Source organism: Microcebus murinus, chromosome 22 (genome assembly GCF_040939455.1).
Source record: "Microcebus murinus isolate Inina chromosome 22, M.murinus_Inina_mat1.0, whole genome shotgun sequence".
In the NCBI taxonomy this organism is placed as follows: Eukaryota; Metazoa; Chordata; class Mammalia; order Primates; family Cheirogaleidae; genus Microcebus; species Microcebus murinus.
In genome coordinates this window covers 9,602,729-9,616,571 of record NC_134125.1, presented here as the reverse complement: position 1 = coordinate 9,616,571, position 13,843 = coordinate 9,602,729, and positions in this window count along the sequence as shown.

Sequence of the window (13,843 nt, the reverse complement as noted above, 5' to 3'; positions counted from 1 at the left end):
TCTCACTACTTGCTACCATCAATGCTATTCTTGCTGGGGGCCTCTATTCCCGTTTCTCAAGTTCAATGCTGCTGTATTCCAGTCCACTTTCCAACAATGGAAACTGAAACTTAAGTGCATGGTAAGTTTTGCAGTGAGACTATTTCTGCTTAATTTTCATTGGAATTGTAGCTCTTTGGGTGTGGTTCTCTGTACCATAATGTCATGTGCAAGAAGGTGAAACTAATCCATGCCTTAAAAGGCTGAAGGTGCAGGGACCTGGGTTCTCAATTCATGTTAGTAAAGAGGCCACTTCAGAGTTACCTAGCATCTTCGGAGCATTTTCAGTTGCTGTGGCATGTTCTTGATGGGCGAGGCAGATGCTCGGGGCCCTATCTACGTCTCCCTTGGGTTCTCCTTACTGTATTCAAGCCCACGGGCTCCCGAAGCAATTTCACTCTTAACAGTCAGCCTATTACTGTTGACAGACAGACCTCAGACTGCTCTTACAGCACACATGGAGAACCAGAAGTGTGTTGACCAACAACCGGAGGAGGGTGCAGGGTTGTGAATACTCCAGCTCCCTCACAACCATGAGACCCACTCGAGATGACTTATACTGTCTTCAGAGCTCCACTGTGGAACTGAGCTGGTTACCTTCTGAGGTACTTTGCTAGATATTACGCCCTTGTATCCCTCCCTGGTTGCTCTTGAGTGGAAGGATCCCCACTGGCAGGTCCTGAGAACATTTCCTGGTAGCTTCCATCTGGGTCCCAGAGGAGACCAAGACAGTGGGCATATACCTGGGTACCCACATGGTCACCTCTCTTGGTAATCAGCACTGCAATAAGTATACCTCATGGATCTGTGCAAAATAGTGTAGGTATAACCGTTGTTTCCTTAACTTTAAAGTGGGCCTAGCACTTGGTAGAGATAAGATTTGAACTTGGATTTACTCAGATCCATAGTCAAGAGCAAACTGTCTTCACTTCCGTGTCTTACCTCCCTCATGTGTGTGTGATGGCAGTTACTGTCACCTTAGTTCTAGTTACTGTCATCCAAATGGCCTTGTGCTGTGTAGCTAGCTTTTGTGTTAAGATCATACCCCATCAGGTAGTTAAAACCCCACAAAATAACACAAGGCACTAGGTGAGATTTTTATGGATGTGGGAGGGAAGGCTATGGAAGTCTTCTGGAAAGACACTTTTTTAAAAGTCACAACATAAGAATAACTTGCATGATTACGGATGTACTTGAATGTTCACTCCGTGAAATTCACTGAGCTCTATACACCTGATTTGTGTACTTCTGTATGTAATGTACTACAAAACCGAAAGGATGATTCCATACACTTAGCATTATTGGTACGGGTAAGCCCTGTATTCTATTTTTCCACAAAAATGGAAAGTCTCCAAGTATGCCGGGGCCATCCTAGTGCAGACAGCCCCTATGGTAGGGAGGACCATGTGCCATTTCAGGTGCTAGAAATGGTCCCTCATAGTTGAGCTCAGACTTCCAGCTGTCAGCCTATTTCTTGGCCTGAGTGGGCATGCTCATTTGATTTGCCTCTGAAGATCTATACCATTCATGTTCTAATCATGGATGGCTGAGTGAGACGGTAGGGGATAAGACCTCACATACTATGTCATGGCAGGGACCTATGTTTTGGAATTACTTTTCCTCCTCCCCAAGTAAACTCATGTGAGGGTCAGGGGAGAAGAAAAGGTAGAGGGGAATCTCTGTTCCCACCCCAAGGAGCTTGGCCTCTGCCCTTCCCTTTCCCATCTACCCAGCAAAGCCCCAGCTTAAGTCTCTTCCCTGAAGACTGTGCCCCCCACTCTAGCTGAGGGGCTGGGGTGGCTATGTCTCTGGAGCCATCACCCTCCCAGGTACCAAGTGCCCAACTCGGTTCTCAGTGCCACTGCATCTGTTGGTGAAGCCACAAATCAGAGGGAGCCTCAGCCGGGGTCAGGCCTGGTCACCCCACCAATGGAGTTAGAGTAACTAAGAGGGAGTGGGGTGTTTATATTGGTTTTGGCTCTGGAGCTGAAGGAGAAACGCCAGCATTTAGCTTCTTGATAAACTCGGCACCAACACATCCTGGGTCGGCAATTATGTTTTAAAGATGCTTTGGGAGGGGCTGGAGTGGAGTACCTTGGGGGGAAGGTGTGGCCACCTGAGGTGGGCAAGGCATGAAACTAACTGGGGGGAGGGGACTGGGCTGAACCAGGAACTGGAACTAAGGCTGGGTGTGAGGCTGTCATAGCTGGTGGTGGTTGAACCCCCCCCACACACAAATACTTGCACATGCTGAGATCATTTCTGCACTGTACCCTATTACCACCCTGCTGTGTCCTTGGGGAGTATGAGTTTGAGCAGTCGCTCACTGGAGGACCCAACAGGGAGGACAGTTCATGGGGAGGATGGGACAGGCTGAGCTCAGGATGCAGATCTGATAGTCTTAGTGAACCCCAATGGGGTGCTCCAAAGACTGCCTATTAGAGCAGTGCCACATTGTGCAGAACCAGCCAGGCCTCAGCACCCCTGACATTGTTAGCCATGAGCTGGGGCTGCCTGGGGAGACCACAGCGACAGGATGAATGCCATGCTAGACCTAAAGGTATGGCAGCTATGTGCAGTCCCTATATACATGAAGTTTTTTCCTGAAAGGGAGTTCAGGTAGTATACCCTCAAGTATGTCACCTGGTGCTTTTTTCTTACCTGTCCTCCCCATCCAAGAATCCAGCAAGTCCACTGGGAATCTGAGCAACACCCCCAGATGACATGTCCTTTTTACCTGGATATGTTGTATAGCAACAGCCCTTTAACAAATCTGTGATCCTAATGGCGGCATGACTTGAGAGGTACCTGAATTACCTACTTAGTAAACAGGTGCATCCCTATTTATGGCTCTTCTAGAAGCCAACTTACCAAATGTGTATAGCTTCAGACCCTTGTCTGCTTTAGGCAAAGACCTGGGTTACTTGGGTGCAAGTGGCTTGTTTTGGAAGGTAATCTCAGAAAGCAGAAGATGGCAAGTGTTCCCGATGACCGAGGTAAACTTAAATCCCCAGGGCTTCCAGGCTGGTGCTGATCCAGCACACAGGCAAAACAGACTCGGATGCTTTGAGGGGTGGTAGCTGGACTCAACTGAGGGAGTGGATAACGGATATACGGCCAGACATGGGTAAAAATTGGCAGAACATGTTTTCCAAAAATGATCATGTTTCCCATTTTTTCCAAGCCTCAGGAGGATCTGTGTCCTCATCCCTTGGAACTGGACCAGCTTCTTTCACTGCCTGGATTGATAACCTTGGAAGACAGTCTCACATTATGACATAAAAGGTGACACAGCTTCATACTTTCATCTTCTGGGACACTTGCTGTCAGAGCCCCACTGCCATGCTGTGAGGAAGCCCAACTTCCCCAAGGAGAGGCTTCCTGCACAAAGGAGCTGATAACCCTGTACCTGCTCACCAACTATGGGACTACAGCTAAAGAATCCACTCCCAAGCTCCATCATGTTACCCCCGCTTGATGTGTTGAGCAGTCTGCCTCACCCCCACCCTGTGCATGCAGATCCATGGGGGAGAAAGTGACTGCTGTTTTTTTTTTTAAAAAAAGACACTTTGTATTGTGACTTGCCTGAAATCCCAGCTCTGAAATCCCAATGAGGTGTGGGAAAAGAGTGCATTTCAAAGATTTAGAGGAGTCAAATTCTCAAGATCACAATGCTTGTGAGAAACTGACCAACCTTGAAACGCAGATCTGTTCGACCCTAGGCCATGCTTTTTTTTTCCATGCTGCTAATCTAATTGACTTAGCTTCAGGATGATCTTCCCCAAACCAGAGAGCAGGGCAGTCAGTCTCGTGCTCAGCAGAGGAAAGTACTCAGGAATCCTTGCTGGAGAGGCCCAGTGGTGCCTACAAGATGTGAAGTATTCTCCCTGCATGCGGACTCCACATTGCTGAGAGGGAGGCGTCACCTTTTATAGCTGAGTTGCAGACAGGGTTGCAGAGAAAACGATGTGCTTCATAAAGGCCATAAGTCAGAGGCACTAAGGATAGAAGATGGGCGGGGATAGCACAGCTTCTGAGGCTTAGTATTCCCAGCTGTAAAATAGGGATAAGGAGCTGGCACAAGTCTCTCTCTCCCAGAAAGCCTGTAGATTAAAATCCTGACCCCCTCCCTCCCCAATCTGTTCCCACTACACCAGAGCTGCCCCCGACACTAAGTAGCGAGGACCTGCCGGTGACCTACAACTTGCCTCCACCCTGGGCCCCAAGCTTTCTCGGCTGCAGTGTTGGCTAGAGAAGCACGGGGACCCTTGTGCTGGCTCAGACCCCGGAGCAGGTCCTCCTCCTCCCATGCAATGGAGTCTCTGTAAGCACAGGCACCTTAGTGTCTTCGAGACAAGTTAGCCCATTCCAATGCTGCATGACAATAAGCCATCCATCTCTAGGACTTTGGTCTCTTCTGTAAAAACGTGCTGGCTAATTGAAGGATTAGGTCCTCCAGATGGGGGAGAGGGTGGTAGTTCCTTTCTGTGCTCAACACAGAACCCACAGACTAAGGTTTTAGGGTAAGATGAGGTGGCACTGAGGGAACTCTACTAGCTGAGAGCTGATGTCCACCCCAGGTACTCAGGTACCTCTTAAGAGATGCTGATGTGATCGCTGGGGCCACATAAATGACCTCCCTGAGGTCCACAGGGAGGTGGCCACAGACCAGCTGAGAGACCAGGAGCTGGTGCTAAGGCCTCAGGGCGTAGGTTTGGTGTCAGATCCTGGCTGTGCTTGTTTCCTGCTGTGAAACCTCATGCAAGCCATTCACCATCTCGCAGCCCTGTAAAATGGGAAGGTTATATCTGAGCATTTCCTGAGAACCTGTGATCATCCCAAGTCCTCGTTGGCGTGCTCAGCATGTTGGATGCTCTGGATAACTGTCTTAATGAGACTCGCAACTGTATCTGTAGCTGCTACCACGATGGACTCGGTGCCATTGGGGAATCTCTCTGGTTTTCCAAAGACTCCAAGGAGATGTTAGGGGATGTCCTTGGGCTCAGCTCCTGCGGGAGGAGGGGAAGGAGGGAGCAGAGGCAAAAGCAGAGGCGTGTAGGTCCAACAGCAGCTTTGGTTTGACCCCTTCCCCCCTGCCCCCGGAGAGCTTTGGGGGCTGGGATGGCCCTTCAGAGGTATCCTGATGGGGGTCTGTCCTGGCCTTCATACCCCTGTGTGGGCGTTCGTCGCTGACCATGGGCTACACAAGTGTGACCTTGGCCTTGGCAGCTCTCTGCTGCTGAGGTCTGAGGGGCCAGCAGCCTGAAGGGAGTCTGGATGACACAGCACAAGGAAAAAGAATGGGGAGGGAGAGCTTCCTGGAGGAGGTGGGCATCTGAGCTGAGTTCTAAAGGTTGCATGAGTAGGACTTGGCTAGGTGAAAGACAGCAGGAAGGAGAAGGGAGAAGTGTGCAAAGGAAATATCATAGGTGAAGGGTGGGGGGAGGAAACAGACACTGGACCCACTGCTGTCCTTCAGCATATGAAGCACGTTCCTGTTCCGTGTTTCTGCTCTTGGAACACCTCGTGACTGCGTGGCTCACTTCCCCTCAGGTTTTGTGAAAGTCATCCTGAGAATGCTGAGGGTACTGTGTAACACAGCAGCCCTGCTACTCTGTCCCTCCCCTGCTCTGCCCCCCAGGTCTCCTCACTACCTGAGATCACACTAGAAAACAGACAAGAAGGTGGTCAGCATGCTCCCCTGTAAAAGGAAGCTTCAGAGGACCTGGAACACCTACTTCATGGTCAACATCCCCAGCACCCTGAGCAGAACAGACATTTGGATGGGTTCAAGGACTTGGTCCTGCAAGTCAAAGACTTCTCTCCCAGAGACTAGAGCGAAGGGCCAGGAAGTTTAGAAACATAAGATGATTGTGCTAGGATGGCCAAGGTGTCTTGGAGCAGGGGAACTTGTTTGGAGGATTTCTAGTCCCTAGGCTCTAGGGGCAGAAATATTGACCCATTAGGTGTATGGTGGGGAAAGGGCATCTGAATTTCCACAAAGTACCAGAGGTAGGTTCTAATGAATCATCAGATATGTTGACAACTGCAGTGCACATCCTGGGGAGGGAGGAACGACTTACTCCCAACTCCCTGGAGAGACAAGGATCAGTGCTTCAGCTAACAAGGTGCATCTGCTTGTGTTCAGGACAGATGGCACCTTAAGCTGTCCCAGGTGTGGACCCTGCCTGACTCCCCCGAGATATGGCCCCCTCTGAGGTCTCATCAGCTTGCCTTGAAGTCGCACCTTCCTGGGCAGGATGTTTCTTTATTGCAAACTTCCCAGCTGATCTCAGGACCAAGCCCTTTGATGGTTTTATTGTCCCTAAATTCACACCAGGCCCCAATAACTTCAGAGCAGGTAGGGAATGCAAAATGGGAGGGTCCCGAAAGAAAAGGCCCAGGATCAAGGCCGGGAGATTGCAATCTCTAAATCTGCAAGACCAGATTCTCCTCTGAAGGCTTCCACGTGTGGGAGGCGGGTCCTGCAGTCTCTGCCTGGAATGCTGGGGCTGAGTGGCTCAAGGTGGCCCTCTGCCTTTTTGAACTCCTGAGTGCACCTGCTTCTGTGTGTGGAATGGGCGGCCCACGCAGCTGACGGTACCAGAACTGGTCACTAGACAAATGGAGTGGCTTTCAAGGCTGACGTTGAGGCTTTAAGTTGGGGTCTCACATCTACCAGCTCATCCTGGGAACAACTCAGCCAACTGACTAGCTCAGGGTGTCTCGAAAGATCACAAACTGAGATAAGAATATGGGTGTACCATTAAGTTTGTTGTCTTGCCTTCTCATTTCCTCACCCTGTCATGTTTCCTGGGATGACCTCGCAATTAAACAGGGCTGTTGATGAGGTGGCCACCCTGAGCAACTGGGCTGCATCCTATTGGGGACTTTGGGTATGAGGGTATCCTTCCAAAATCCCCATGTCGAAATATTAACCTGCAATGAGATGGTATTGGAAAATAGGGCCTTTGAAAGGTGATTAAGTCACGAGGTTACGCTGTGTCCTTACGGGCCACTGAAAACTGCCTTGTCCCTCCTACTCTAGAAGGACCCAGCAAGAAGGTGCCATCTATGACACAAGAAACTAGGCCCTCACCAGGCATGGAATCTGCTGGTGTTAACCTTGGATTTCTAAATACTTATAAGTTTATAAGCTACCCAATCTATGGACCAAGACAGTGACCACTTGAGAAGAATGTGCATCAATCTCAAAGTTCTGAGATGTGAAGCAATGGTGGTCCTTCACCACTGACTCCTTTTGTGGGCAGAGGGTGGTCTTTCAGGAAGTTAAGCCCTTCTAGATTATCTGTGTGTGATGTTAGCATGTTCCTGTGGCCAAAGCCCTTGGGTAGAGATCCAGGTGCTTTTGAGGTGAGAGGCCAGCAATATAAAGGTCGCATGACAAGAACTGTCCACTGAAGTTACAGGTGAACTTCTGGGTGGGCTGAGGGGCTGTGGGAACCTTGCATTGAGGGGCTTACAACAGAGTCCAGCCATACACACCAGCTTGTGCTTGGATCCGCTTAGCATCCTGCACTAATGCAGCCAGTACATGCTGCAGAACTTGCTCCTGGACAGCACTGTTGCAAGTGCTGAAGGTACAAAAGTGAAGAATGTGTGGCTAATTCTCGAAGGCAAGAGAGCCCATCTAGAGCTCTCCTGATCCGATAGCAGTGTGCAGTCTCCATCTTGCTGCCCTAATAGACGCCTGTAAATAATCACAAAGGTGGCCTCACAGCTGAGGACTGGACCCAAGCTCTGAACAGAAAGTCCCTGTGCCAACGGGAGTGAAGAGCATCCAGGTCAAGGGGACAAAGCAAAAGGGGGGTAAGAAAGATGCGACGGAGCTCAATGTCAAACTGAAAGGTGGCCAAGGATGGCTGGAGAGTGGCAAGAGATGCCTTAGTTGGGAAAGTACGAGAGGGCTAGTTGTTAGGTCAGAAGTGAGTTTGTATTCTTGGGCCAATGGGAAGCTAGTAGAAGTGTTAAGATTTGAAACACTCTAGCACCACGAATGGAGCCGACTAGTCTCCTTGTTCCCATCCTGTAGAGCAGCAGTAGAAAGGAAGTAGGCAAGTCTGAGACATTTGAGATAGAGGTTATGGGATGAGGCTGATAGAATGTGGGAACAGGGAGGCTTCATAAACTTAGGACTATCAGATCTCACCTGAGTCCTCCAGAAGGTAACTGCAGAGATGGAGTTAAAAGGGAAAGTGGTTTATTAAAGGCAATTCCCAGAGTTAAGCTGGAGCTGCTACTGCTTCTCAACTGTGTTCTGTGATGTCACTTTTGGGGATCTTGACATTGGTGGTGGTGGGAGCATTTTTACACCACAGAAATTGGCAAATGCTATACATCAGAGCCAGTCCTGACATGCTTATACCAGCACACCACTGCCAATGTCTGAAGCAGAATAGGCAGAGAGCCACTGTCTGCAAAAGACCTGACAAAGTATCAGTGAATGGGAAGTGCAAAGCTGCCTACGAGAAGAAGGGTCCTGCCTGGGCAGGCGTGGCCAGGCCCTCGCACCCCTGCCACACTCAGTCACCAGCCAGGTAAGAGCACAACTCGAGCTTGGAGCCTGAGCCTGAATCGGCTAACATTATTCCTGCTGCTGAATGGAAAGATCATTAAGTCTTTTCAATTCATAAAACTTGCATCTATGGTGTACAACATGTTTTGAAATAGGTTGATTCAGCTATTCTGCTATGTAGACCTTACACATAACTTCACATGTTTTTTGAAGTGAGAATACAAAAATACATGCAACATTTAAGAATACATTAAATCTAGTCACCGTGCTCTATAATAGATCTCTTGAATGTATTCATCTAAATAGAATTTCATATTAAGTGTCACCCCCTTGCCCCTGGTAACCACATTCGAGTCAACTGTTAGAACTCACATAAGTGAGATCATTCTTGGAGATCTGAGATGCACCTCCATGACTGCCCCTCAGCCCCTATGTGTATAGGAATCAGTTTTCTTCAAGGGAAACACTCGCTGCTCCACCTATGACACACATGGGTTTCAAACCCCATCTCATCAAGTCGACACCTGAGCAGAACCAGACCTGCGTCACTTCCTGCCTGTGCAAACTATTTCCTAACTTTGCTTTCTGGCAACCTGCTGAATTCGGCGGTAGATGCAGAGGCAAGAGACAAGCATGTACGAGAAGAGAGGTCAGGTTATGTGTGTTTCCCGAAAGGAGCTTTGCACCTGCTCTCCTAACTACAGCAATGCCTCTCCCCCAGGTAGTGGCGTGGTTCTCACCTCTTTGAGGTGTTCACTCATATGCTACCTTCTTGAGACCTTTTCTATCAGAAGTATAACCCTGCCCCTCCCACCTCCATCCCCTTCCCTTCTCTATTTTTCTCAATAGCACTTATCACCAACTGAAAATACGCTTAACTTACTTTACTTGCCTTCCCCAGTTAGAATTCATAACGCCATGAGGGCTGGAATCTCACTTGTGTTCACTGCTATATTCCCAGCAACTGAACAATACCTGATGCGGAAGCATTGTGCTGCAAAATTCGCAGGGTTGCTCTGTGAAAGGCATCCTAGACTTATGCAATGCACTTCCGTATGGCCTGGCGTGGTGGCTCTATCAGGCCCCAGCCAGGGCAAAAATGCCAGAAAATCCAATAGAAGTTGAACATAGTCAGTTTTAAAGCTCTTAAAGCATCGCTAAAGCGAACGGGGCCAGGTGAGATCACCAAAATACCAGCAACAACTGGAGGCCACTAGGCCACAGAGCTTGGAGGGTAGCGGGGAAGGGAGAGGCGGTACCACCAGAGCCCAGAAGTTGGAGCCATGGTGTTTGAGGCTGGAAAGGCTTTGAGTGCTCCCAGCGGTGGTTGACCAGGGAGGAAGGTGCTGGCAACAGAAGCTGAAACCAAGGATTGAGACACACCTGAAGAAGAGACGAAAGGCAATACGTTGGTTTCTGTCCTTTCATGTTCCTACTGGGTGTACTCAACCAAATTCAGCTGGCAAGGGAGTCTAGAAAATGCGGCCTTCCAGGGCTCTTTCGTATGCAGAATAGGGAAGGATGAGGAATTGATATAATAGGAAACTGACCAGTTGGAGCAGTTCTGGCCTTGATACAGTGGGTATTCAGATACTTGAAGACAAGCATCTTCTGTTCTCCCATTCACGGATGTAGCAGAGCTGCAGGGATGTAGAGAAGAGACCATGTGGGCACAGATGAAGAGTAATCTGTCACTGACAGCTTTCTGGCTCCTGGCAGGCCCAGACCTTTCATTTCCTATCCATGGATTTTGAGATCTGTACCTTTAAGATAATAACTTAACTCTCTAATGTGAGCCAACTTGAGTGCATCTGTTTCTAGCAGCCAAGAGTCCCGATTAGAACAGTCTGATTCCAGAAAGGCAGTGCTTGGAGGAGACACACTCTTGCTCAATAACCACCTATGGCTTCCTATTGACTTTAATAGAATCCATTCTTACCTGAAAAGGCCTCAAATACAGGATATAGGATTGAGACACTTAGATCCTACTCTTTCACTTCTACTTGGAATAGCTCCAGCCATGATGATCTCAGACCTTGTATCAGTTAGCTATTGCTGTGTAAAACTTATTCCAAAATTCAGTGGTTTAATTTCCTTTTTAAGGCTGAATAATATTACATCATATGTATATACCACACTTCATTTATCCATCCCTGGACACTTAGGTTATCTCTAAATCCTGGCTATTTTCAATGATTCAATGAATAGAGTGTAGAGAACTCAAGATCCTAATTTCAACTCTTTTTGAATATATACCAGTAGTGGGATTGCTGGATCATATAATAGGTAGTTTTACTTCTAGTTTTTCAAGGAAACTCCATACTGTTTTTCCATGGTGAAATTTACATTCTCACCAATGGTGTACAAGGGTTCCAAATTCTCCATTCTTGCCAACATTTTTTTAAAATAATAGCCATCCTAACAGATGTGGGGTGATACCTTATTGTGGTTTCCATTTGCATTTTCTAGGCGATCAGTGAAGTCCTGCCATATTCGACACCATGGATGAACCTAGAGGACATTATGCTAAGTACAAAAAGCCAGTTACAAGACAAATGCTACAATGATGCCTCTTATGAGGTCTCTAAAATAGGTAAACCGATAGAAAAACACTATGGGGATTGCCATGGGCTTTAAGATAGGAAATGGGGGGGCGTTACTGCTCAACTGGTACAAAGTTTATGTAAGGAGTTCTAGAGAGCTCTACAACATAGTGCCTAAGGCTCACAATACTGCATTGTCACTTTAGAGATCACATGTTCTTAGCACAACAAACTTTAAAAACAGTGGCTTAAAAATATAAGTATGTATGGCTGAGTCCAGGAGTCAGCTGGGTGTAGTGGCTCTTGGCTTACCTGGGCCACATTCATACACTTTTGGTCAACTGGGGGGGCAGAATTGCCGATCCCAGCTGAGGTTTCTCGCGTATTTGGAGAATTCGTTAACTGTAGACTGACCTAGGGTGGTGGGTCTTGGCTTGGACAGCTTGGCCAGGTGGTCTGTTTTCTAGCTGACCAGCTTGGGTTCATTCACATGGTCGTAGCAAGCTTTTTCCACTCTTTGATTAGAACCCAAAGTACGGGACACCATGGTGTGCCATCCACATCTTCCCTTTTATGACTGAGACGTCATTCCCCCCAAGTGCTGTGAGTTCCCACAGATCAGCTCTCCAGGACCTGCCCTCTGAAGACAGCCCCCACTGTCATGCCCGGGGACAACCTACATTCAATGATGAGTCTAAAAATGCTATGGAGCTCCTCTCTCCAATTTGGGACCACTCTGAAAAGGAATCCCTGTTGCACAGCTCTGTGGGTTCAGCTGAGGTCTGTTCTCTTTTGCAGCTCAACTACTGTTCAGTTTCTCCCAGAGGAGGAAGCCTAGTCTGTCTTCCCTAATACTCCACAGGTGATGTTCATGAGGGCTCAGATCCCGAGAAACTCAACATACAACACCTGACTTTCTTACTATGCGTTGAATAGTTTGACATACATCCTTAACACTTACCGGCACACCACTAACTGCATGTAAGCAACCAGCTCTCCAGGGGAAAGATCTGATTTTCATATTTGCCAATTCCCATAGTGTAAATACTCCCACCATGACAACTTCAAGATACCATCTTGAAGTCGCTAAACGTGGAATCAGGAAATGTGCAAAACAGGCCTCTCTGAGCCAGTAGGAGCCACCTCCAGGACACAACTGACCCCAACCCAGCATACCCATGTGTGTGCATATATGTAATTAAAACGTATTTTGAAGCAACCAGCTTAAGAGAATAGAAAATCAGCTTACTGATCAAGTTGGTCTCAAGGCACTAAACTCTAAGGCCTTTAATGGGTTGCAACCCACTGTTTGAAATGCACGTGGTGAGAGGGGTCCTCCCTGGCAGAGCCAGCACCTGCTAAATGCTGGGAGGAGGAAGTGTTTGGGGTCTGGAATCTTCCTGCTCCTCTGGGTAAATCATGGTTTCTTCGTTGGAAAGATGAACAGAAAATGTTCCTAATTAATGTTAGGAAGCTTGCAAAACCTCTTAGCAGATTTAGTTCCTAAGAGTACTTAATTCTTACAAAAATTAGTTGACTTGATTAAACTATAATTGCTTAAAGTGTTAAGTGGGGAGAATTAGATTTTTCAAGAACCAGCTTTCGATGGTGGCTTACAGCAAGAAGCTAGGGCCTCCCCTGACCAACTCCCACACCCCATGAAACTGAGATGCTTATGACACCAGAGGTTACGCAGTCAAGCTGGGCAGAAGCAAAGCCATGTTCAGCCGTCGATATGCTGGCATTCATTGATGTTGCATATCAAGATAGTCTGAGGCTTTCTGTGCTTCGGCCTGGCCACGTGGCTACAGCAGTGCCCACTTCGCCTGCTAAGCACGTCATTTGGCTTATACAAACAGGAATGTTTGGTTAATCACAAGCTGCACAAATTCTGGGTTATTATGTCAGTCTGACACAGAACCCACATTCTCATGTGGCAACGATCTGATGGAGTTAAATGAAACTGTGCCCTTAAGGCAGAGTCCCAACAGGCAGCAAGAGTTTGAGGCTCCCCCCCCATGAACAATGGTGAGCATTTTGGCAATACGGTCCTGGGGTACACTTGGGAAGCTGCACCCTTCCCACTGTACAAAGTGTTTAAGCAGCATCTGAGGGGCGAAAGCTGATCTTAAGCTAAGTAGGAATGCAATTTGTTTCCAAGCTAACATGTTCCACCCACAACTGCGGCCCTCACCTTGGCTGTTTGCAACCAGCTGGAAACGGTGGTATTTTGGTGAAGTTTCTCTTCCCAGGCAGCTGAGTCTCCTCTTTGAAGATTACAGGGCTTTAGCATGCCTTTAAAGTGAATTTTTCCCCCTGTGTTTTATTATAACTAATGACCAGAAAAACTCTTCTTTTTTTCCCCTCCCTTTATCTCTTAAATATGTTTCTTTCCTCTTTAAAAATGCAATATTTCTTTTAAACCAGGATATGGATGAGCCTGTCTCGAGCAGGGCAAGCCCAGCTTCATCTGTCAACTTGATTATGCAAAGCCTCTGTTTTCTGCTGGCATCTGAGGTGGATTTCAAAGCCATGACTCATGTGTGCTTCCAGGCTTACGACCCAGAGAGCAACTGTCTACGAGGGCCTGAGTTCTCGGTGCAGGTCTAGCTTTGAGGAGAGGGTCCCTCCAAGGCTCCAGTGGCTAAACGATTCGCAGGACTTTGTGCACATGCGTGCGCTAACACAACCCTAACAGTACAGTTCTGCAATCCTGAGCTGACAG